Raw genomic sequence first — 26,708 nt, 5'->3', positions numbered from 1 at the left:
AGAATAGAGCAGAACAAGAAGGCCAACAAAATCAAGAAAGATATTAGGACTTATAGTGTAGAGGCTACCTACCCGTATTTACACAAAGACTTTTACACGAACAGATCTTACACCACCCACCAAAACAATCGCCCCTGGGGCAGATATAATAGACGTCAAAATCTTGTCGGTTTTTCAGATACCTCAGCTGAATCATCTGATAATTCCGACCCTGGTGAAGGGACTAGCACCACTAGACGTGGAGGCACCCACCAGCAGCCTTTTTTAGCCAGAGGCCCTCAAGATCCGCCACAACGCGGGAGAGCCAAGAGAAACCAGCGATGGTACAACCAACCGGGGGAACGGAGAACCCGCAACAACTTCTACCAATGGTAGCCTCAGGCAACCCATTTCTCCAATACACTGATACTATTCCCATTTTCAATCTGTCTAGTTATCTACTAGCTACAGAAGAACTTTCTATCCTTAAAAAAGGCTTATCTTTTGTCCCTACAGTGCCACCTGACTATATGGAACTACACACAGAACTTCTTAGATTTTTTAGGCGCATTCGCCTACAAGCCTTTTTTCAGCTACACCCCACACCTGAACAAATTTGCAACACCCCTTTTCGACCTCCATCTACCTTCTTACCTTCAGCAGGAATGATTCCACCCGAAATATTGACATTTGAAAAAATGGTTATGAAAGACCTCTCCCTAATACAGAATAAAAGGCAATTCATTCCCTTTAATATTTCCTTAAAAGAAAAACAAGCGATCAGCCATTTGAAAACTGTCGACACTCTTGTCATCAAAAGCGCAGACAAGGGCGGTGGAATAGTCCTTCAGGAAAAAACAGCTTATATAGCTGAAATTCAGCGCCAACTAGACAACAAAGATCACTATATGCTTCTGGCTAAAAATCCAACGAAAGAGATCCAAGAATTGATCCTGAAAACAACCACTGATGGACTGCAAGCTGGTTTTCTCTCCAAAAAAGAGTTCAATTTCCTAAATGTCAAAACTCCTCGCATTCCTGTCATTTATACACTTCCCAAAATCCACAAAAACACATCCAACCCCCCAGGCCGACCAATTGTTTCGGCTTGCGGCTCATTTTTGGAACCACTAGGGGCATACGTAGATTTTTTCATTAAAGGCTTTGTCCCCAATACACAATGCTACGTTAGAGATTCCATGGCTATGATTAATTTAATTGAACATCATCCGTACAATCCGACATCTGAAACTCTTTGTACCATGGACGTTGAGTCCTTATACACCAACATACCTCAGACAGCTGCCCTTTTGGCAATACAAAAGACCCTTGACTCACGTCCTCGTCCACACGCTGTCCCTAGTCACTTCATCTTACAACTCCTTGAACTTTGTCTTACACGCAATTTCTTTTGGTTCGAAAACAAATTTTACCAGCAAATCAAAGGCACGTCTATGGGTGCAATTTTTGCCCCAAATCTGGCAGTGCTGTTTATGGACCAATTAGAACTAAATGTTATTCTCACTGATTCAAACCCTTTTTTTCCTTGTATCAGCCTTTGGCGTAGATACATAGATGATATTTTTATCATTTGGAAACAGAACACAGAAACCCTGCCCGCCTTTGTACATTGGATGAATAACAATTGTTCAGGCCTCTCCTTTACTATCACGACGGATAAAAATTCAATTGCCTTCCTAGATCTCACCATTTTTCACCATGAAGGTGTACTACTCACACGCCTATACCGCAAACCTACAGAGCGCAACACATTGTTGAACTACACTAGCAATCACCCTAGGGCCCTTAGGGACTCACTGCCCTACTCCCAATTCTTACGAATTAGGAGAAATTGCTCTTGCAAAACTGATTATTTCAGAGAGGCAAACTACCTTTCGGCGAAACTGAAAGCCAGAGGTTACCCTAGAAAAATAGTGAAAAATGCATCAAAACGCGCATGGTATTGCCCAAGGGAAGTCCTGCTGACCCCCAAACCGAAAAAAGAAACACAAAGATTAGCATGTGTGACAACATTCTCTCCAGTCTCAAATAAATTGAGGAAGATGATACTCCACCATTGGCCGATCTTGAATGTAGGCAATCTAGAACTAGAGAAACCTTTATTCGCATTTAAAAAGAACAAAAATTTGAAAGATCATCTTATCCGAGCCTCCTTGCCCTGTCCTTTAACTGCCTCTACTCTTGATGTTGCTTGGGGCCTCTCTCCTGTAATTGGTCATTTCAAATGTGGTTGTTGTACTGTTTGTGCATTCACCGTGGAGGGTAAAAGTTTCACTTTTAATAACATTACTTCACTTTGCCACTCTTTTTCTAACTGCAACACATCAAATGTGATCTATCTCATCTACTGCCCATGTTATAAAATCTACATTGGGCAAACCACACAGAAAGTGAAGACAAGAATCTGCCAACATAGAAGCAGAATACGATGTAGGACTCCAAATGCGCCGCTGGTTGAGCACTTCACAGAGGCTAATCACAACGAGAATGACATTCGCTGGACTGTTTTAAAAGTTCTGAAACTGCCACATCGTGGAGGAGACATTGTGCAACTACTGAACCGAGAAGAACTTAAATCTATCATTACCTATGACTCTATTCGTAATGGCTTGAACAGGACAGAAGATTGGACTACACTGCTTTAATAACCCTTGAAGTAATAACTGAACTGTTCCACCCAGGTTTCTAATAGTGCTAAAAAATCGGGGTGTACTTGTTTTGACCAATGTTTTTTATGGTTGATCATGTTGTCACTTTGTCAAATTGCCGTTTTCTATCTACAAAGGTAGCCCAGCTGTTTTAAATCGTAATTTGTTTTTGACAATAACCCCTTTTTTTGCAAATTACCAATGTTGACCGTAACAAGTATAACTGTATTTCAAACAGTCACATTTAATTTTCACCACTCCAAGATGTCCCCTGCTTTCACTTCCCAGTACAGTCCTATTACTATTTTCACTCCCTTGCACGGGGCTTCATTGAGTCCCACCTCCATTTCCACTCTCGCGCGGTTTTTAAACGCACCGGGACCTCAGAGATCATTCCACAATGAGGACCGGACGCCACTACACGTCCCTCTGAGACTCTGTTGAGGTAAGCGATAACTGGCCCATCACACCCGTTCCTACCCCAACACTAGCTACGTCCACTAATGAGCTCATCTTTTCCCACCCAGCTCGTTTCCATGTAACGGACAGCCATTGTAGCTGACGTTTTCGTTGTTACCCTTGGACGTTTTCCTGCACTATCGCCTGCAGAGCCAACCATAGCAGGTAAGCCTGTAACTATCTATCCCCTGCCTAGGACACCTCGTCCTCATCTCCCGTTAATTATCTCCCCCCGCCTTTTATCTCTTTATCCCCTTAGCTCTGCATATCCTAATTAAAGACGCAGAAATTGGTTACTACACCCGGGATTAACCGCGCCCTCTCTATTTTGAACCTTTCCACTTTTAAACGGTAAGCGGACATACCACTCGATCAGGTCCATCCCCGTTCCTTGCAATACTCTAACTTTCCCTCTCCCTCCCTAATCACAGTGTCCACCGACTGCCATTGATGTCCCTGCTCATTTGAGCACGTTTGCGAGAATTCTCCTCTCGTCGATACCTTAGGTAATTGTTTATTTTTCAAATTGTAATTTGTTTTCCACCTTACAACTTCTTCTACCTCGCCCTTATCAACTCCTCCAAATAAAAGGAATTAATTCACCAACGATGCTCAGCGCATGAACAGCATCTAGTCAATTGTTTGCTAGATGGCAACGCACACGAACCACTACCTTCAGCCACATCAACGGCGACCTGGGCACCACGCAAATGAATTCTTCCTCCACACTCCCGACCACGAACTTTTTTAACAAGCATCAGCACTCACTACAAGCATGAGGCACGTCCTTGGACCTCACAATTGTTTTTAATGCAAGTCAAACAGAATTGTGGAACAAATTTGTTTTGTTTGTTTTCTCTCCCCCTTCTTTTCCAAATATTCATGTTAACAGGCATTGCCTATGCATACCAGGCAATTTCCTCTCAAACTCTAGTCCTGATGATGATCCCACATTATTAGGAGCTTGGGATCGAAACGTCGTCGACTTTCTATTACAGTACCACAATTTTTATCCACTGTGAAAATGTTTGGTGGTTTCTGTTTGGTTGTGCTTACTGGAATTGTTTATTGATTTGTAAGCCCTCTGTTTGCTCCGACAAACGTTTTGCCTGTTATTTTCTTTCTTTCAAATCTGACTTCCTTGTCTCCCCCTTTTGAAAACTTGGTACAGGATTGTGCCCTTGTTTATTTACTCTTTATTTCCTTATCTCTATGAATACCTTAGAATAAATGTTCCTTTGTCCGGCTGGACTTAGGAAAAAGACACATAGGTCTCATTGTAGTCTATGTTGCAATACTTCTTTCTTTTTTAATTGAATTTAGGCGAAGGACCATTGTTCTTTAAATTAATTGATATACCCGTGGTCCTAAGCTACCTTAATCGGGTCCCCCTTGTTAACCTTATCGTGATGCATAATCCTGGCAAGGGAACCCCAACCCCAACTGGTCATTTTGCTCCCCCTTCTTGTCCCTTTGAAGTGATTCAGTTGGATTATATCCACATGGATAGGTGTAACAATCTTAAATACGTCCTAGTGGTAGTCTGTGCCTTTTCAAGATGGATTGAGGCATATCCGTTGAAGGATAACACTGCTATGTCCACTGCCAAAATCCTCCTCAAAGAATACTTCCCCAGGTATGGTATGCCACGGATTGTTTGGTCGGACAATGGAAGTGAGTTTGTAGGGAAAGTTATGAAGAGTGTGTGTGCGGGTCTGGGTATTACCCAGAAATTCCACAGTGCGAATCACCCACAGTCAGCGGGTTTGGTTGAAGGGTACAATGGCACCCTGAAGCTGAAACTTGCTAAAATTCAAGCTTCCACTGGTCTCTCTTGGCCAGACGCACTGCCTTTAGCTCTACTGTCCACCAGAGCGACTGTACACTCTCGAGTAGGGCTTAGCCCATATGAGATTGTGTTCGGTCGTCCTGCTAATGTTTGGGGAGTCCCTAGGCCAAAGGAATTCAAACAGACTGAATACCCAATGTTGATTGATTATCTTTATGATCTGACTGCTAAATTAAGCCTTATTCATCAACAGGTATTCGAATCCTTGCCTAAACTGCCAGAGAGTCCAGGCCACACGTTGAAACCAGGCGACCAAGTTGTAGTTCGGAATTTCGAACGAACTCAGAACCTCCAGCCAAGATTCGTGGGTCCGTTCCAGGTACTCCTCACAACAAGAACTGCTGTACGCCTAGCTGGAAGGAAAAATTGGGTGCACGCTAGCCATACGAAGCGTGTCCCTCTCCCACTCCCCTATGACAATTGGGTTAGACAGGGATTTGGTGTATCCGAGACAGAACCTGTTCCTAGGCACATCCCTTTCAGTGATGCAGAGTATATAACGGACCACCCACGAACTGAAACACAGAACTTTGACACCTCAGCAGGAACAGCTCCTTTGAACCCTGGACCGAGTATTGTACAAAGTGAACATTTGCCACCCGTGGAGTCGAACATTTCCACACCTGTAGACCAGCTATTTCAAGATCAGACAAGACCCGGAAAGTACAGATATAATCTACGTTCTCATGTTATGAACTAATGACATTGCATAATTACCTTTCTGTTTGAAAACTGTTTTGATCTTACTGCATTCCATTCAGTCAGGAAGTTTGCTCAAAATTTTTATCTTTTTGTTTTTATTGTTTCTCTTACCTTGCCATCTGGGTTACCGTAGGGTCGTAACGTGTGCCTTGTTTTAATTTGCAGGGAATCAGACATAAGGTCGGTTTCTTCTGTCTATCTTGGGAACTCCCAGGGTAAACAGAGGCAAGTTTTTAACAGGTACAAACCATCCGTTGCAAACGGTTGTAGAAGATGGAGCTTCCTGAACTGCGACGGGTTAATGTCATAAATGTGCACAAGACAAAGCTATATGACATATTACATAGTAAATGTTTTCTAATGCAATGTACTCTGACACTTCTAATTGTTTTGATAACTTTGGTAGGCGGAATTATTTTTGGTATTCAGTTGATCTTTACACCTGTTACATCTACAGTATCTCCCCATGTTCCTGTTTCTCCGACTGTTGTTTCTCTCCATTCTTTCCATCCTTTTCCTGCCCACGAGCAAGCTCGACGCTCTGAGTTTATAAATAACACTTTTATTCAGCTCTTGCACCAACATCAACTAGTGGTTAACACAACAAACTGCTGGGTGTGTGGCTTGATACCACATACCATGGACAAGGGCATCCCTTATCTGGTCCTGCCCTTTAGTTATAATGGATCATTCTGGGCATTTCAGACCATGTTCGCTTATGCCCTAGAGACCTATCCTCCACGACCTCCACGTTCCACTCGGTATAACTCTGCTGATAGAGCCTTGGTAAAAGGAATCACTGACATGGTTAGAGATGTCAATAATACTCCGTTCATTCCCAAGGATGAATTGCGAGTTTACATGGGTTGGAATGTTACGGAATCTGGCATTACTCTGGGTGAGAACAAACGTAAAAGCTCGACTCCGATCTGGGTCGTACCCCACCAAGGTCAGGTCTGTTTGCAAGGAAATGGGAGGAATCCGAAAGCTCGACTAGGGAAGAGTGACTGTATCGAAACATATGTTTTCCCGTCACAGTCTTCCCCTGCATTCTTAGCTGCTAAGGGTACCTATTTTGTTTGCCAAGACAGAGCATACACATGGTTGCCTGCTGACTTCTCAGGCTCATGTTATATCGCTCAACTGCTACCTCCGACATACACTGCTGCACCGGACTATCACAAAACTAGAGTTGTGAGAGGTGTTTTCAGTAAGGAAGATACTGCTGGCCAAGAAGCAGGAGGCTTCTTCAAAGGTTTCCTTCCGTTCTGGGGGCCTATGGCCAACAGTAGAAACTTACGTCAACTAACACGGGTAGTTGAATCCACCATCACCGAAACTGCGGGTGCCCTTAGTAACCTGACAGCTGAGCTTCAAGCGGATCGCCTCATGACGTTACAGAACCGTATGGTTCTTGATGTGTTACTTGCAGATCGAGGTGGAGTGTGTAAAATGATCCAATCGAGTTGCTGTGTTTTTATCCCAGATAATGCGCCAACGGTGTACAAGGCCATCTCTAAGTTACATAAGATCTCTGACTCTATACATGTAGAGGAAGGCGACTGGTCATTAATGGGATGGTTCTGGAGCCTGTTGTCTGCGTGGGGATGGAAGGTTCTGATAGTCACTGGTGTTGCGTTAGTATTTTTATTTTCGTGCTGTCTCATTGTTCAGTGTGGTCCTGCCTTATGTAACCTCTGCATTTCAAGATGCGTAAGAAGACCACCTGTTTTTAGAGATACGCCACGGGATAGAGTAATGCTTCAACAACATATCAGTGACCTGACGAACATAGAAATGGATTCTGACATAGAGTGAGTTATTGCCTATGTAAGGGCAAAAGGACGGTCTGAGGTTCTGTAGCGATCCGAACCCGTGAATTCGGTATCGTAGTACTGACACGATTTTGGTACCAATGAACCGCAAATGATCCATTATATGCATAACAGTGTTTTCGCTACGCAACTAGCATGAATTCACTGAGAAATAGGGCATTCTGTTGTAAAGTCATGGCATCCATTTTAGTTACAGCATCCATTTTGTTTCTTGCCCTCACATAGTCAATGAACGGGCGATGACCCCGTCAGAGTCACCTTGTTAAGGACACGTAAGCTTGAGCCCCGAGAAAGGCTGACGCTACATGACTAGGCAGAATCAAGCTGCCTCCCCTGCCTGAGGCCAGTCCTGCTATACTGGTTCTCGTGTCCGTTGTTCTGACTGAAAGGCCGAAGACGGTAGCCATGCCCGTTTTATGATCCATAAACACCACTTATCCTACTTTTCAATCCTTCGCACCTGGCTCTGCTCCTCTCCTTCTGGGCTTTTACAATGGGGAGGTTATGATTTTTATGATGGGGAGGATCGGGTAAAGAATGGAAAACTGTCAAGGGAATCTGATCGAATACCGAAATCCTACGACTAATTATTATTTGATGTCTATTTACTGTTTGTTTAGGATACCGGGTTGGGCATGAGAAAATATTCGTGTAATGTTGCCTAAAGACATTTTGCGTGTATTTAGAGAACAACCCACTTAATGCAATTTGAACAGTCTCGTAGATTCTGCCTCTGTGTGGTTCCTATGACTTCTGTGTCCCTGCAGTAAATAAACCTTGGTCTTTGACGCCACCATCGAGAAGCCCGTGTCTCTGTTTATTTGTGCACCGAGACAGGAGGAACTCAGGGGTCTTTGGGTGTTGTTTCCCTGACACCTCTGGACTCTTAAAAGTCCAGAACCTCAAACTTTGGCTCAGAAAATGGCGGCAAGACGGGGGCACACGCTGAGTCCTGGCACACGGACACAGCGTTCTTGTAGGGCTCAGCACTCCTTGGTCGTACCGGGCCAGTGGCAGTGATCCTGGCCCCTCTGCTGACGGCCTCGGTTAGTGCACAGGCACGCACTCTCGAGCGGTGGTTTAACAGGAAAAGAGGCACAGCAGACCTCACTCAGCCCCGCTGTGTGCCGATCGCACATCGAGCCCCCAGGAGCATACGGGCAGTCAAAAGGCAGTCTTCACCAGTCCAGGCTGTGCGCAGAGACACCACACAGCTGCTTATAGAATGTTTATTTGGGAACCTTGGTATCCCTGCATTCCCAACAGGAGGCCAGCTCTTATCAGGCCCTTGGAGACTCTTGTAAGACACAGCACACAGCAAAGTATTTTCCTCAAGAAGGTGGGGGGCACAGCACACAGCAAAGTCCCCTCATATTTCCTTCAGTGGATACAGCAAACTGCAGGTCAGCCCCAGAACACACAGCCAGGGCAGTCTTCCTCAGTCTCTTCAGCTGATCTTCTTGGGCAGAGATTCCTCTTGATTGCAGAAGTATTCTAATTTACAGGGGTTTCAGGTCTTACTTTTATACCGCAAAAGTCTTTCTTCTCCATATGTGAGGGGTTCAGGATCCAGTCCCAACCAGTTCTGGAGGCCCTCTGCCAGGGCATGTCTTCTTCCTTTGTGAGGGGAGGCCAGGGACATCAGACACACCGCAGGAGGTGGAGCCAGCGTTGTGGAAGGCAGGCACAGTCGTATTCAGGCCCAGATGCAACTCCTCCCACCACTCTAAGTGTAAATAGGTCTATTCAGCCTAGTGCGTACTCCCCCAGCCTCCTGCAGCCACCCCCAGCCCGTGTCACTCACAAACCTGACAGTCAATACGCAAACAGGCAGAGGCACACAGAAAGGTTGAACAGGAAAATAGCCTCTTTCTAAAAGTGCTATTTTCAAACACGGAATTTAAAAACCATCTTTCCTAAAAGATGTGTTATCAAATTCTGAGTTCAGAGATACCAGACTCCATATATATATATATATCTTGCCGCTATGGAAAGATATGCAGGTAAATACCATACCCAGCATTCCCCATGTTAGCCTATTGGCAAGATAGCCTTTCAATAGTGAAAAACGAATTTGGCAGTATTTTCACTATCAGAACATGTCACCCACACTAATACATGTCCTACCTTTCACATACACTGCACCCAGCCCAGGGGGGTACCTTGGGCCTACCATAGGGGTGTCCAATGTGTAAGAAAAGGGAAGGGTCAGGCCTGGCAAGTGTGTACACTGGCCAGGACAACATGGCAGTTAGCAACTGCCCACAGGCACTGCGGTGGCAGGCCTGAGACACCATTTTAGGGCTACTCATGTGGGTGGCACAATCAGTGCTGCAGGCCAACTAGTAGCATTCGAATTACCAGCCCTGGCACACTCAGTGCCCTTTACTAGGAACCTTACAGGTAAAACAAATATGTCAATCATGGATAACCAATCATCATATCAATTTACAGAGAGAGCATATGCACTTTAACACTGATCAGCAGTGGTAAAGTGCCCAGAGTCCTATAGCCAACAACCACAGGTCAGGAAAAATAAAGGGGGAAAACCAAAAAGTTTTGGGATAACCCTGCAAAAAGGGCCATTTACAACACAAACCCCTTCCAGCCTAAAGCCAGGCTTTACCTCGATGGGATTCCCTGATTCGGGCTATAGAACGCGGAAACTGGCATGAATAGCAGGGGACTATTCCTGTTCTACACCTTCCTGAACCCAGTTGGATCCCTCTATCTATACTCTCAGGGCCCACTAGGCTAAACCAGGGGGGACCCTTCTCCTCACCTGGAGACCCCATCTGTGCAGCACCTAACCTTACTCCGCTCACAGATGTGTCCGCATGGGTAGACAGTACCCACCAGGCCAGCACACCGGTGTGGCCTAGCCCACCCACAGGGTGTGACTCCTGCCCCCCTCCCGGGGGCAACTCTGTCCACCAAGACAACCAGCCACAGAGGCCACTGACAGCTGTCAGTGATGAGAGCCAGGCCTCCTGCCTGTCAGGCCTCTCTAACCTCTGTGGCCTCAGAAAGTGGAGGGCTGTAGCCCCAGGTGCCCAGCAACTTTTCTCCACTCTCCCTCCTGTCAAGTCAGGTATGGCATCCTGACACTGGCCCGCCAGCCCAGGGTCTGTACCCTCATGCTGACCAGGGGTCACGGGTGAGGCTCTCCTCTCCCTACCCCTCCTTATCTGGTCCCGCACTCTCCTCACAGGAGAGACACCTTCAGAACACAACTCCCCCACCAGTTCAGGACCTCTCTCCTGCAACTGGTCTCCCAAACTAGGGTCTAAACCCATAGGTTGACCCGGGGTCAGTGGCGAGGGCTCCCTCCCTCTGCACCCCCTTCCAGAGGACTGTACCCCCCCAACGGGGGTGGTACCCCTGGTCACCAAACCGGTCAGGACACTGCTTACAGTCATCCTTCCCTCCAGGTCAGGCAGATCCTGAACCTGGCCTCCCAACCCAGGGACTAAACCCTGCGGTTGAACACCTGCCTGGCATGCCAGAACTTCTGGGGACTCACACAGTATCCTCCCGAGGGTGACACACGCCGCATGTGTCTTGTGGCAGTCTGCCTGGCGCAGATCCCCCGACCTCTGTCCACCTGACAGTGCGCAAAGATCCCCCAGGACAGAAGTGGTGTTACCATGGTCACTCCTAGGAGACTCAGCCCTTCTGGCTGGTCCCTGACCCACTTGTTCTCCCACTGGGGAACACATCCCCCTCTCACCCCTCAGTCTGGACTTCTGCACACTCCCAAATGGAGCGGGACCGCCAGACACCAGAACCACTGGAGCTCTGTTTACAGACGCTCCTAATTCTCCTGACACTAGGAGATCCCCCTCAAATGGTCTACTGGTACAGTCTAGGTCCCCAACCTGGTGTTCCCTTAAGGAACCCTCCAGGCCCTGAGACTGGGTTTCGGGCACCTTGGGACACACAGTCTCACACTCACTCCTTCTCCACAGAAACAGAAACAGGACGTGAGCCATTACACCCCTCCCACTACACTGGGACCTAGCTGGGCTACACTGAACCTCTTCCACCACACAAGATTGCAAGATACCCAGGCCACTACTTTTGGAATCACTCCCCAATGCCTCTTCAGACCCTCTGGAATCCACCAAGAGGTCTGTCTCCAATGCAAGCTCACTGGAGTCAGAGAACTCGCACTCCACCGGGTGTTGGCATTGCTCTGGAAAACAGGGATGTAAAATATGCTCTCCAACAAATGAATCGCACAGCCCCCCACAGTCGTTAACCAAGCTACCCTCTGCCTCACCCTCCAGTGCCTCACACAAGCATCCCACATCACGCTCCTGAGATTGGCAAGACAGTGTCTGACTGTCTCTGTCACTCAGCCCACACTCTTCTGGGCGGTCTTCACACTCACACACCAGGATTTCTACCATGGGGGAACCCCTCTCCCCGTACCTCTCATCTAGAGTCAGTAGAGTGTCCCTCCCACTACTAGGAATATGATCTCCCGTGTCAGTTCCCCAATCTACTTCATGGACACTGTACGCCACTGGAGCTACCTCATAAACCTGCACCCCCTGGTGTATGTCAACCCCCTCCCTCAAGTCAGGCGCCACATCTCTGGGTGTGTGTACTTTTCCTTCAGCACTAGATAACACAAACTTGCTGCCACCATCTGAGCTGGACTCCATCTCCAACTCAGCAAAGCTCACTTCCTGAGCTACAGATATCTCTTGTTGCTGGCCTGAGACACTCATGACCTCAAGCCTCTCGAGATCCAACTCAAGCTCCCTCATTTTTAACTCATGAGCCAAAAGCAATTTCATTTCCTCAAGAGCGCGCTTGCTCTCTTCAGCTCTTTGTTCACTTTCCAAGCGCTTAAAAAAATATATATATCCTTTTTGGGTTTGGGTTTTTGGCCCTGGGCTCGGCGGCCATCTTCAGAAACTACCAGACCCACACATTTCTGAAAACTAGACACATGGGGGATTCCAGCGAGGTATGGCTTGCATGGATCCCCCAATGTTTTCCAACCCAGAATGCCCTGCAAACCTCAGATTTAGCTGAAAAAAAACAATTGTCCACACATTTTTGGGTGGAATCACCGTGCCGGCACAAATGTCCTACCCCACAGCGTTCCCCTCAGTCTTCCAAGTAAAATGATACCTCACTTATGTGAGTAGGGCAAGGACCTGTGACTGGGAAGAGCCCAAAAAATAGGGAATAAGGGTATAGCACCGAGAATTCTAAGCACTGCTTTTTTTTTTAAATACATTTTTAGCCAATTCTTCATTGAACACCCACACAAGTGAGGTATCATTTTACTCGGGACATTAAGGAGAAAGCTGTGGCTTAGGACATTTGTGCCGCCAAGGTGATTCCACACAAAAATATGTGGAAAATGTGTTTTGTTAGCTAAATTTGAGGTTTGCAGGGGATTCTGGGTAGGGAAATGTTAGAGGATCCACGCAAGCCATACCTCATTGGACTCCCTAGCGTATCTAGTTTTCAGAAATGTGGGAGTTTCGTAGGTTTCCCTAGATGTTGGCGAGCCCGGGGCCAAATGTCCCAGGTGTTTCCCCCCCCCCCAACAAAACCAGGTAGTTGTGTTATAGGTAATTTCGAAGTCTCCACAGTACAATTTGGGCCATTTCCTGTTGCAGCCACTATGCCTACCCACACATGTGAGGTACCATTTTTATCAGGAGAGCTGGGGAAATGCTCAGTGGTAGGAAATTTGTGTCAGCCCGGTGATCCTACAACTTTCCCACACAGATATGTGAGAAAAAAAATGTTTTTTTCAACACAATTTGAGGTTTGCAGGGGATTCTGGGTAGGGAAATGTTGGGGTACCCACGCAAGCCATACCTTGCTGGACTCCCCCGGGAGTCTATTTTTCAGAAATGTGTGGGTTTGATAGGTTTCCTGATAAAAAAGATAACTCCTTCAGGTAAGAACATCTCTTTATTTCCAGACTCCTCTCTCCACCAGCACTCAGCAACTCCTCACTGAACATTCTAAGGTAGCCTCAAGGGAAACAAAGGAGTGTACCATAGAGGAGAAAACAGGGGTGAGCATGGAGGAACATACCATACATGTTACTTACAAAATAGAAGTGGCATATTACAAATGAGAGTGAAAATACACGTTGTAACACATCTTCCCCCTAATGCAAAAACAATAAGATAAAATGTTATTTGGACATAACAAAGTCTTTGTGACAACCCAGAGTCTTGCGGGTTCTTTGAGTTGTAGGTAAGATGTGTGGGTCTTGACCATGGGACTCTATGGTGAGTCTGTGATCAGATGATTCGCTGTGTGTGTGTTGCGATTTAGTTAATCTGTCCATGCTCCACATTTGGTCATTGTCTAATATGGCTGTGTTGCTTCTGATCGCTGTTATACGCATGGGTTTGGAAAATTTTGTTTCAGTATTGCTCCCTCTGGGATTCTTAACACATACCCAGTCTCCCACTCTCCATTGTGGAATTTTGGTTCCATGTTTGGTGTCATAGTGAGTTTTATATTTGGTTTGGTGTGTACTTATTCTGTCTTTAAAAGCTTGCATGTCATTCGTGATGTGGGATCCCCTCCCAACCAGTTCGGAAAGAATTTGGTACATGGTTTGCTTCCTCTTAAAGCAGAAAAAGGGGAGATGCCAGTAATTAGGTTAGAAGTGGTGTGATAAGCCCATAACATCTCTTGTATTGCTTGTTCTGTGGGAAGTCTGTTGACACTCGCTAATTGTATACAACCTTTGACCATACGGTTCATTCTTTCTACCAGACCATTTGCCCTGGGACAGTAGAGAGGTGTTCTCAAATGGGACATATTCAATTTACTATGGAATCTGTCATAGCATGAGAAGTAAATTGGACTCCATTGTCTGTGATTATGGAGGATGGTATGCCTTCTAGGACAAAAGTATCTTTAAGGAATTGAATGACAGATACAGTTGTTATTTGGTTAACATCTTCACTACAGTCCAATGTTATGGTAATCTACTAAGACCAATGCGAACTGTTTTACTATCCCTCTGAAGTTGAAGGGACCCATTATGTCTAATGCAATCTTTTCCCATGGTTTATCTGGTACAGATACTGGGGAGATGCGGGTTTTCCTGATTACCTTAGATTTGTCACTGCTGGCACATGTTAAGCAATTCTTCACTTTTGCTTCCACCATCAAGTCCATATTGGGGAACCAGTATCGTTCACGCAGTCTAGCCTTGGTTAAGCTCCTGCCTAATTGGCCCTCATGAACAAAGTTAATTATCTTGCTTCTAAGAGTTTCAGGTGGAATTATTGTGTTGTTCCTAAATAAAATGCCTTGATCCATGTTGAGTTCATGACGTACCTCCCGGAACTTCTTTATGTCTGCACCTATATGATCGGGAGAATTGGGCCAACCATATATTGTGTAAGAAATGATTTGTGTCATGGTGTTATCTATGTCCATGCATTCTAACCATTCTTGAGAAGTGATGGTAGTGAGATTGAGTTGGAAGATGGGGTACTCAGGGGTTTCAAATTGTTCTTCCTTATAAATGGGACTCCTAGAAAGAAAATCTTCTGCAGAATTTTGTATACCTGGAACATATTCAACTCTAAAACAAAAACCCTCCAACCCCAGTATCCACTTAGCTATACGAGGAGTGTTGCAAGAGTTATTTTTAGGGTTGAACATAAAAATCAGAGGATTGTGGTCTGTACGTATAAAAAATTGAATGCCCCAAAGAAAGAATTTAAAATGTTTCACACCCCAAAAACAAGCTAACACTTCTCAATTCCACCACAGAATAGTTCATTTCTGCTTTAGTGAGAGATCGTGAGACAAACGCAACAATTCTTTCTTTGCCATTGATAACTTGTGAGAGGGTAGCCTCTAAACCTTTTCCGCTAGCATCTGTAGTAAGAATAGGCTTACGGTTGTGTTCAAAGTTACACAAGTACGGGGCTGATAGTATGCCCTCTTTTACTTTTGAAAACGACATCTGATGTTCATCTGACCATTGGATATGAGTGTGGTTTTTTGTGAGTTCTCTAAGATTGGCAGTTAGGTCAGCAAAATGATTAACATATTTCGCCATATATTCTGCCAACCCTAAGAATGACTTAAGTTCGTCTTTGTTGGTAGGTGCTGGAGCATCTCTCACTACTTCAAATATACAATGTTTAGGTTTAAACACATCCCTAGAAACGCAATGCCCTAAGTATTCTATGGATTCCACACCCAATTGGCATTTCTCCTTTTCTAAGCGTGAGTCCTGCATATATGAATTTAGAAAGAACTTGTCTTAGAATATTGTTATGTTCTTTAATGTTGGCACCGTAAATTAGAACATCATCTTGAAAGCATAATGTCTTGGGTATATTTTCCAAGACATGTTGCACAATTTTCTGAAATACTGCCGCCGCAGAGTCCAACCCGAAAGGCATGTGACTGAACATGAATGTTCCCATAGGCGTAGTGAATGCAGTGAGTCTTCTAGAGTCTGGATGTAGCTCAACTTGATGGTACGCCATGGTGAGGTCCAGAACAGTGAAATGAGGGGCCTCTCCCATAGTTCTTAGCATCTCATGGATGCGGGGTAACGGGTGCCTTTCCACTAATATGTTGTTGTTTAAGTCATGTAAGTCAATGCACATTCTGATGTCTTGGCTATGATTTTTCTTAGCGATGACAATGGGGGCCACCCACACAGAGCAATCAACGGGTTGTATGATGTTTAATTTTTCTAATCTGAATAACTCTTTTCTTAAAGGTTCCCACATAAGATGGGGAATAGGTCTAGTTTTGTGGATTACCGGTTTAGCATTCTGTTTTTAACTGGATTTTGTGTTGAAAGTCTTTAAGTAATCCTAAATTCTATGAAAATACCTCTGGGAACTCGCTAGCCATGTGCTCACTGTTATTTGAAGGATTTACAGTGAAAACTTGTTCTGGATCGTTGGGGTCTAGTTTAATCCCCCGTTCTCTTGGATGTTGCCATCCTAATAAGTTGGATCCATTCTCTACAACATACATTTTTCCTACTGCGGAACGGTCTTTCAAAGAAATGAGAGACTTGAACATTCCCTTCATAGGTATGGGGTCTCTATTGTAACCACAGGGAGCTATGTCAGCTTTACAAAGTTTATCTTGTTCTTTGCCCAAGATCGACTTAAAGTCTGAGAAGTTCACAAGGGTGAAGGGAGAACAAGAGTCTGCAAACATTTTGACATTTTTCCCATTGATAGAAACATCACATTCAGGATACCTTTGTTGGTCCTTATCTCCAACCTCATTAATTTGTAGAATGATTTTCTTGACTTGGGCTTTGTCGTCCGCGGACCTATTTCCCCCAGTTTTTTTTGGAAAGCATCCACAAACTCTTACTAGGTGCCCTTTTTTGTTACACTACCTACACCAAGCAGATTTGGCTTGACAATTTGGGTTGTTGGCCAAATGATTGTTGCTCCCACAGCAATAGCATTTCAATTTAAAATTCTCTGAATCTCCTGTTTGGTTGCGCAAATTATCATTCTTGGTTTTGGGTGGTTCATTCTTAATTTTGCAGACTTCTGACTCTTCTTCTAGGTTGGTTATTTCTCCCACTTTATCGTTGGAATCTGAAGAATGTATTTCTGTTATGCAAATTGCTGTGTGCTCAATGGATTTGGCTATTTTAATTGCCTCTTGGAGATCAGGTTGTTTTTCTAATAATTTTATTTGCATTTCTTTGTTATTTGTACAACGTACTAATTGGTCTCTGATTAATGAGTCATTAAGATCCTGGAGTTTCCTGAGACCTCTAAGTACTGCAATGTAAGTAGAAACACTTTCTTGCTTGCCTTGAGAACGACTAAAGAATTTGTGTCTTTCTAACACTATATTTACTTTGTCCCCAAAATGAATACTTAGTTTTATCAAGGTGGTATTGTAAATATCTACCTCATCTTCCTCAACTAACAGTACTGGTAATGATTCAAATAATTTTCTTCCATTAGGACCCAATTTGTGTAGGAGTATGTGATGCTTCCTGAAGGCACTACATTTTTCTCCTCTGTTGGATACAAGGTATGATTCGAAGATTTTCTCCCAATCCTCCCATGGGATGCTGGTTTCTCCAAATTCATTAAAAAATGGTGCTGGTTGGGACATGCTTGCAGCCGCCATAATATGAGATAACACACAGCAACCGGGTGAATAAATATGAAAGGGGCAGTATCCTTATGGTGTGTGTATCACCGTGTGGAAGTTGGTTTGCAAAAAGATACGCTGGAAGCTATCTTAAACACCAGAGGAATGTGAGTGTCAATGGTATAGTGCACACAGAGAAATTCTTATTGAGAATCCATATAAAACGAAATAAGTGTACAATGCACTAATGCTTCATGCACCAAGTGTAGAAAGTATAGATGCCCCAAGGTGTGTGTCACCAGGGAAGGACACGCAAAATGAGCAGGTGTACTATGATTGTACAAAGGAGTGCGTGTCTCCGTGAAGTCACCTACTGAATGAAGCTCACCAGAAGCCAAAATATGATGGCACACAATTATAGGTGTGCGTGTCACTGTAATCCTACTATCGAATTTGGAAGCAGGAGTGCGTGTCTCCGTGGAAGCACATGCCAATTGTAGATGAAAAAAAGCAAATGTGATGAATCACAAGTATAGGTGTGCGTGTCACCGTAATCACACTGATGAATATGCAATAATTACAGGACACACGTTGAGGGCCGCGTTGTAGCGTTGAAAGGCACTTTGCTGGAATACAATTAGCCCTTCATCGCCCCTGCATGGCCCTGCATACCCCCAGATGATGTTATTGGGTGTGCGTGTCACCGTAGTTTAACAGTGTGACCAAAGAATATTGACACGCTGTGGAGTGCGTGTCTCCGTAGAAGGATCAACTGGCATAGGAAAATGTTTCAGAATCAAGTTGGAACCCTATAGATGAAATGGCAACTGAAGAAAATGCTGATAGTTCCTTCAGCGTCCCAGTGTTATGACGTTGGGAGGCACTGAAGAGAGCTGGCAATGCCGTTGAGGAAAGGTTGCCACAAGGTGGCTGGAGCGCTGGGAGCGTCCCACTGACAGGAAACTGATGAGTGAGCCGGCCGTGAGGTGGCTGGAGCGCCGGGAGAGTCCTTCTGACAGGAATTGACTAAGACCTGAAGAGATATGCGACGCGCCGGGGCACGTCTCTTGAAAGAAACCAAGAGACGGAAATGCAGGCCACCGGCAACCTCTCCAGCTGACTCATCCACAGGACTTGGAAAACCAGAGAAGGCTCACCTGCCCACCCACAGTGACACAGGGGTGGCGCAACAGCGTAAAGTCAAAGTGTCACGCTGCGATTAGAGGCAGTAGCTGGCTAAGTGAGGACGAAAGCACAATGTCCCTGAGCACACACTGAGGACTCGGCCAAAAGGGGATGAGAGCGCTGCAGGTCCCCAGGTTCACACTGACAAGTGAATCACAATCGCCGAGAAGAACCACATAGGCAGCAAAGAAGTGGAGGACCACAACCAAAGGCCAGTACTACCTTCTTGCGCAGCCACACAGCAATGAAAACTCATGATGATTCTCCACAAGCTGCAGAAATGACAGTCAGCAGATGATCTTGACAGTCTAGGAATACAGTAGCCAAAGCAAGCGTATCTCACCAGAGGTATCCCAATACAGCTTGTCAAGAAGAACATACAAGGACAGAAAAGATGCAAGGCGAAGGATAATCACCTGCAGTAGCGCTACGAAATGCCTCAATAAAGTCCTTGATGAAGAAAGCGCCAACAGTCCCTCAGAAACGCACAGAGTCACTTCACCAGAATGTCTTCAACGGTGGTCTCACTTGTGGCTGAGATGAAGCAGGTCCTCGAAGTTTCCACAGGACGCCAGCCAGGGGAAGTATTGCCTTCAAGAAGTACTGGTGGAGTAGTACATAAAAGGGGAGGAGCCGGTTACATCTGTCCCCTTACACAGATCGTCGCCAGTGATAAAAGGAAGATAACTCCTTCAGGTAAGAACATCTCTTTATTTCCAGACTCCTCTCTCCACCAGCACTCAGCAACTCCTCACTGAACATTCTAAGGTAGCCTCCAGGAAAACAAAGGAGTGTACCATAGAGGGGAAAACAGGGGTGAGCATGGAGGAACATACCATACATGTTTCTTACAGAATAGAAGTGGCATATTACAAATGAGAGTGAAAATACACATTGTAACATTTCCCTAGATTGCCGCCTAGCCCGGGGCCAAAAACCCAGGTGACCCCCCTTGCAAAACCAGGTTATTGTGATAGGTCATTTTGATGTCTCCTCAATACGTTTTAGGCCCTTGCCTGTCACGGGTACGTGACCCACCCACACAAGTGAGGAACCATTTTTCTCAGAAGACTTTGGGGAATGTGGGGTGGGTAGAATTTTGTGGATCCACACAGATTCCAGAACTTTACACCACAGAAATGTGAGGAAAATTTGTTTTTTGGGACAAATTTGAAGGTTTGCAAGGGATTCTGGGTAACAGAACCTGGTGAGAGCCAGTCATGTCACCCCATGCTGGATTCCCCTGGGTGTCTGAGGCCGGTCTGCCCACTGGTAGATCATGTGACCTAAATCCGTCCCTCCTAAGATTCTCCTCTCCATTCTCAGCATCTACCTCCTCTGCCTCTTTAGCCTCCCACGATGCCTTCAAGGCTTCCTGCAGCTCCTCCTTTCTGGAGCTGCTTCTCAGGGCGCAACCAAAATCTTTGCAAAATTGTTTGAGCTCATCCTTTTTGTAAGAATACAGATCCTCAATATAAAATTCCAATTCTGCCTTCTCAATTGCTGCACTCCCCTTCTGAGACATGATGCTTCCTGGGCGTTACGCAAAAATAGAATCAAAAACCAAAAAGTTCAGAATGTGGTTATGTAGTGATCTGCGCTAAACTAGTGATGTTCACCAATCACTGTGTGTCAAGTGCAAACACAAGTTCAAATCCTCACCGCTGCCCACCAATGTTAGATCTGGGGGTCTCTAGTTGGCAGAGGTAAGTACCTTTGTCCAAGTAGGGACCCTTACTTCTAGTCAGGGTAAGGGGGTACACACTGTTGATAACCCCTGCTCACAACCTTGGTAGCTTGGCACGAGCAGACAGGCTAATCCCCAAGGCAATGTGTAAAGTATTTGCACTAACATGCACAGTAACACAGTGAAACACCACACAAGTTGTTTATAAAAATATCAATATCTTTATATCTAGTTTAGGCACAGTCAAAAAGGTCCACAAACCAACATACATAAATAAAGTTGTTGCAAAATCAAAGGTTCTCTTCTAGTGTTCTTTTGGTCTCTTAAATCAGATCTTTGTAGCACTCTGGCCTAAACAAATATTTGCAGGCTCAATGGACTGTGAGCCATTATTGCCAGCATGGGTTAATCAGGGAAATGGTGTCTGTAGCAAAGAAAATGTCCCCCTATAGCACGGAATGTGCTGCACTGATTTGTGGGGGCGCGCGAGTCAACTACCGCGTGGTGAAGCGGCAAAACTGTCAGCTGCCAATGTGGGATTCAGCACGTCTCCCCTGTGTCCCAAAAGGCGTGTGGGACAACTCCTGCGTTAAACCGGTACTTGCCCTGTCAGATTGAAAGAAATCACCCCTCCGTTGTGGTGCATGAGGACGCGGTGCACGGCTCAGCCCCAGTTACCTTATTGATGCAGAGGGGGCAAGGCAATCCGTGCGGCCTCAGGCTTCCGTGGTAGCAGCTTTGGGGAAGTGCGAGAAGACACCTCGCGCTTCCTCCAATCACAGCACGCCTACCTCGGGCTAGCTCCAGTCTCAGGGGTGCCTCCTCCAATCACAGCGCGGCTCTCGCGGTCGAGCCTCCAGTTACGGGGAAACACTCTCTCCCGCTGGGCCAATCCCAGCGCGGCAGAGAGATGACATCACGGGGACTCCGGGCCTGCGGCGGTTAGCTTTGGAGCGGCGATCTTGGGGCCCAGGCCAGCAATGTCGGTGAACTTTGGCTCAGAAAATGCTGGCAAGACGGGGGCACACGCTGAGTCCTGGCACACAGACACAGCGTTCTTGTAGTGCGCAGCACTCCTTTGTCGTACCGGGCCAGTGGCAGTGATCTCGGCCCCTCTGCTGATGGCCTTGGTTAGTGCACAGGCACGCACTCTTGAGCGCTGGTTTAACAGGAAAAGAGGCACAGCAGACCTCAGGCCCCACTGTGTGCCGATCGCACACCGAGCCCACAGGAGCATACGGGTAGTCAAAAGGCAATCTTCACCAGTCCTGGCTGTGTGCAGAGACATCACACAGCTGCTTGTAGAATGTTTCTTTGGGAACCTTGGTATCCCTGCGTTCCCAACAGGAGGCCAGCTCCTATCAGGCCCTTGGAGACTCTTGTAAGACACAGCACACAGCAAAGTCTTTTCCTCAAGCAGGTGGGGGCACAGCACACAGCAAAGTCCCCTCTTCTTTCCTTCAGTGGATACAGCAAACTGCAGGTCAGCCCCAGAACACACAGCCAGGGCAGTCTTCCTCAGTCTCTTCAGCTGATCTTCTTGGGCAGAGATTCCCTTGATTGCAGAAGTAGTCTAATTTACAGGGGTTTCAGGTCTTACTTGTATACCTCAAAAGTCCTTGTTCTCCATGTGTGAGTGGTCCCAACCAGTTCTGGGTTCCCTCTTCCAGGGCATGTCTTCTTCCTTTGTGAGGGGAGGCCAGGGCCATCAGACACACCACAGGAGGTGGAGCCAGCATTGTGGAAGGCTGGCACAGTTGTATTCAGGCCCAGGTGCAACTCCTCCCACCACTCGAAGTGTAGATAGGTCTATTCAGCCTAGTGCTGACTTCCGGAGCCTCCTGCAGCCACCGCCAGCCCCTGTCACTCACAAACCTGACAGTCAATACACAAACAGGCAGAGGCACACAGAAAGGTGTAACAGGAAAATAGCCACTTTCTAAAAGTGCTATTTTCAAACACGGAATTTAAAAACCATCTTTCCTAAAAGATGTGTTATCAAATTCTGAGTTCAGGGAAATATGATACCCAGCATTCCCCATGTTAGCCTATTGGCAAGATAGCCTTTCAATAGTGAAAAACGAATTTGGCAGTATTTTCACTATCAGGACATGTCACCCACACTAGTACATGTCCTACCTTTCACATACACTGCACCCTGCCCAGGGGGGTACCTTGGGACTACCATAGGGGTGTCCAATGTGTAAGAAAAGGGAAGGGTCAGGCCTGGCAAGTGTGTACACTGGCCAGGACAACATGGCAGTTAGCAACCGCCCACAGGCACCGCAGTGGCAGGCCTGAGACACCATTTTAGGGCTACTCATGTGGGTGGCACAATCAGTGCTGCAGGCCCACTAGTAGCATTCAAATTGCCAGCCCTGGCACACTCAGTGTCCTTTACTAGGGACCTTACAGGTAAAACAAATATGCCAATCATGGATACCCAATCATCATATCAATTTACAGAGAGAGCATATGCACTTTAGCAGTGATCAGCAGTGCCCAGAGTCCTATAGCCAACAACCACGTCAGGAAAAATAAAGGGGGAAAAAGCAAAATGTTTTGGCATAACCCTGCAAAAAGGGCCATTTCCAACATTTACCTAGGTGCTGGCAGACCTAGGGTTCAAAATCTACAGCTAGGCACTTTGCAGAAAAAGGGTCCGTTTTCACTGTGAAAATGTGGTGTGTCCACGTTGCGTTTTAGGCCGTTTCCTGTCACTGGCACTAGGCCTACCCACACAAGTGAGGTACCATTTTTCTCGGAAGACTTTAGGGAACGTCGCGTGCTTAGAATTTTGTGGATCCACGCAGATTCCAGAACTTTCCACCACAGAAATGTGAGGAAAATGAGTTTTTTTGGACAAATATTGAGGTTTGCAAGGTATTCTGGGTAACAGAACCTGGTGAAAGCCAGACAAGTCACACCATCCTGGATTTCCCTGGGTGTCTAGTTTTCAAAGTTGTATAGGTTTGCTAGGTTTCCCTAGGTCCTGGCAGAGTTAGGGTTCAAAATCTACAGCTATACACTTTGCTAAAAAAGGGTCAATTTTCACTGTTAAAATGTGGTGTGTCCACGTTACGTTTTGGGCCGTTTCATGTCGCGGGCACTAGGCCTACCCACACAAGTGAAGTACCATTTTTCTCGGAAGACTTTGGGGAATGCGGGGTGGGCGGAATGTTGTGAATCCACGCAGATTCCAGAACTTTCCGCCACAGAAATGTGAGGAAAATGTATTTCTTTTGACAAATGTTTAGGTTTGCAAAGGATTCTGGTAACAGAACCTGGTGAGAGCCAGTCATGTCACCCCATGATGGATTCCCCTGCATGTCTAGATTTAAAAAATGTATAGGTTTGCTAGGTTTACCTAGGTGCTGGCAGAGTAGGGTTCAAAATCTACAGCTAGGCACTTTGCAAAAAAGGGTATGTTTTCACTGTGAAAATGTGGTGCGTCCATGTTGCGTTTTAGGCCATTTCCTGTCACGGGCACTAGGCCTACCCACACAAGTGAGTTACCATTTTTCTTGGAAGACCTTGGGAAGCCTGGGGTGCTTGGAATTTTGTGGATCCACGCAGATTCCAGAACTGTCCACCACAGAAATGTGAGGTAAATGTTTTTTTAAATACATTTTTAGGTTTGCAAGAGATTCTGGGTAACAGAACCTGGTGAGAGCCAGTCAAGTCACCCCATCCTTGATTGCCCTGGGTGTCTAGTTTTCAAAAATGTATAGGTTTGCTAGGTTTCCCTAGGTGCGGGCAGAGTTAGGGTTCAAAATCAACAGCTAGACACTTTGCAAAAATGGGTCAGTTTTCACTGTGAAAATATGGTGTGTCCACGTTGCATTTTGTGCCATTTCCTGTCACGGGCACTAGGTCTACCCACACAAGCGAGGTACCATTTTTCTCTGAAGACTTTGGGGAACGCGGGGTGGGTGGAATGTTGTGGATCCATGCAGATTCCAGAACTTTCCACCACAGAATTTTGAGGTTTGCAAGGTATTCTGGGTAACAGAACCTGGTGAAAGCCAGACAAGTCACACCATCCTGGATTTCCCTGGGTGTCTAGTTTTCAAAGTTGTATAGGTTTGCTAGGTTTCCCTAGGTCCTGGCAGAGTTAGGGTTCAAAATCTACAGCTATACACTTTGCTAAAAAAGGGTCAATTTTCACTGTTAAAATGTGGTGTGTCCACGTTACGTTTTGGGCCGTTTCATGTCGCGGGCACTAGGCCTACCCACACAAGTGAAGTACCATTTTTCTCGGAAGACTTTGGGGAATGCGGGGTGGGCGGAATGTTGTGAATCCACGCAGATTCCAGAACTTTCCGCCACAGAAATGTGAGGAAAATGTATTTCTTTTGACAAATGTTTAGGTTTGCAAGGGATTCTGGTAACAGAACCTGGTGAGAGCCAGTCATGTCACCCCATGATGGATTCCCCTGCATGTCTAGATTTAAAAAATGTATAGGTTTGCTAGGTTTACCTAGGTGCTGGCAGAGTAGGGTTCAAAATCTACAGCTAGGCACTTTGCAAAAAAGGGTATGTTTTCACTGTGAAAATGTGGTGCGTCCATGTTGCGTTTTAGGCCATTTCCTGTCACGGGCACTAGGCCTACCCACACAAGTGAGTTACCATTTTTCTTGGAAGACCTTGGGAAGCCTGGGGTGCTTGTAATTTTGTGGATCCACGCAGATTCCAGAACTGTCCACCACAGAAATGTGAGGTAAATGTTTTTTTAAATACATTTTTAGGTTTGCAAGAGATTCTGGGTAACAGAACCTGGTGAGAGCCAGTCAAGTCACCCCATCCTTGATTGCCCTGGGTGTCTAGTTTTCAAAAATGTATAGGTTTGCTAGGTTTCCCTAGGTGCGGGCAGAGTTAGGGTTCAAAATCAACAGCTAGACACTTTGCAAAAATGGGTCAGTTTTCACTGTGAAAATATGGTGTGTCCACGTTGCATTTTGTGCCATTTCCTGTCACGGGCACTAGGTCTACCCACACAAGCGAGGTACCATTTTTCTCTGAAGACTTTGGGGAACGCGGGGTGGGTGGAATGTTGTGGATCCATGCAGATTCCAGAACTTTCCACCACAGAATTTTGAGGTTTGCAAGGTATTCTGGGTAACAGAACCTGGTGAAAGCCAGACAAGTCACACCATCCTGGATTTCCCTGGGTGTCTAGTTTTCAAAGTTGTATAGGTTTGCTAGGTTTCCCTAGGTCCTGGCAGAGTTAGGGTTCAAAATCTACAGCTATACACTTTGCTAAAAAAGGGTCAATTTTCACTGTTAAAATGTGGTGTGTCCACGTTACGTTTTGGGCCGTTTCATGTCGCGGGCACTAGGCCTACCCACACAAGTGAAGTACCATTTTTCTCGGAAGACTTTGGGGAATGCGGGGTGGGCGGAATGTTGTGAATCCACGCAGATTCCAGAACTTTCCGCCACAGAAATGTGAGGAAAATGTATTTCTTTTGACAAATGTTTAGGTTTGCAAGGGATTCTGGTAACAGAACCTGGTGAGAGCCAGTCATGTCACCCCATGATGGATTCCCCTGCATGTCTAGATTTAAAAAATGTATAGGTTTGCTAGGTTTACCTAGGTGCTGGCAGAGTAGGGTTCAAAATCTACAGCTAGGCACTTTGCAAAAAAGGGTATGTTTTCACTGTGAAAATGTGGTGCGTCCATGTTGCGTTTTAGGCCATTTCCTGTCACGGGCACTAGGCCTACCCACACAAGTGAGTTACCATTTTTCTTGGAAGACCTTGGGAAGCCTGGGGTGCTTGTAATTTTGTGGATCCACGCAGATTCCAGAACTGTCCACCACAGAAATGTGAGGTAAATGTTTTTTTAAATACATTTTTAGGTTTGCAAGAGATTCTGGGTAACAGAACCTGGTGAGAGCCAGTCAAGTCACCCCATCCTTGATTCCCCTGGGTGTCTAGTTTTCAAAAATGTATAGGTTTGCTAGGTTTCCCTAGGTGCGGGCAGAGTTAGGGTTCAAAATCAACAGCTAGACACTTTGCAAAAATGGGTCAGTTTTCACTGTGAAAATATGGTGTGTCCACGTTGCATTTTGTGCCATTTCCTGTCACGGGCACTAGGTCTACCCACACAAGCGAGGTACCATTTTTCTCTGAAGACTTTGGGGAACGCGGGGTGGGTGGAATGTTGTGGATCCATGCAGATTCCAGAACTTTCCACCACAGAAATTTGAGGAAAATGTGTTTTTTTTTTACACATTTTT

Source organism: Triturus cristatus, chromosome 4_2, assembly GCF_964204655.1.
Source record: "Triturus cristatus chromosome 4_2, aTriCri1.1, whole genome shotgun sequence".
In the NCBI taxonomy this organism is placed as follows: domain Eukaryota; kingdom Metazoa; phylum Chordata; class Amphibia; order Caudata; family Salamandridae; genus Triturus; species Triturus cristatus.
The sequence above is the reverse complement of the archived record's forward strand: the minus strand, read 5'-3'. Positions refer to the sequence as shown.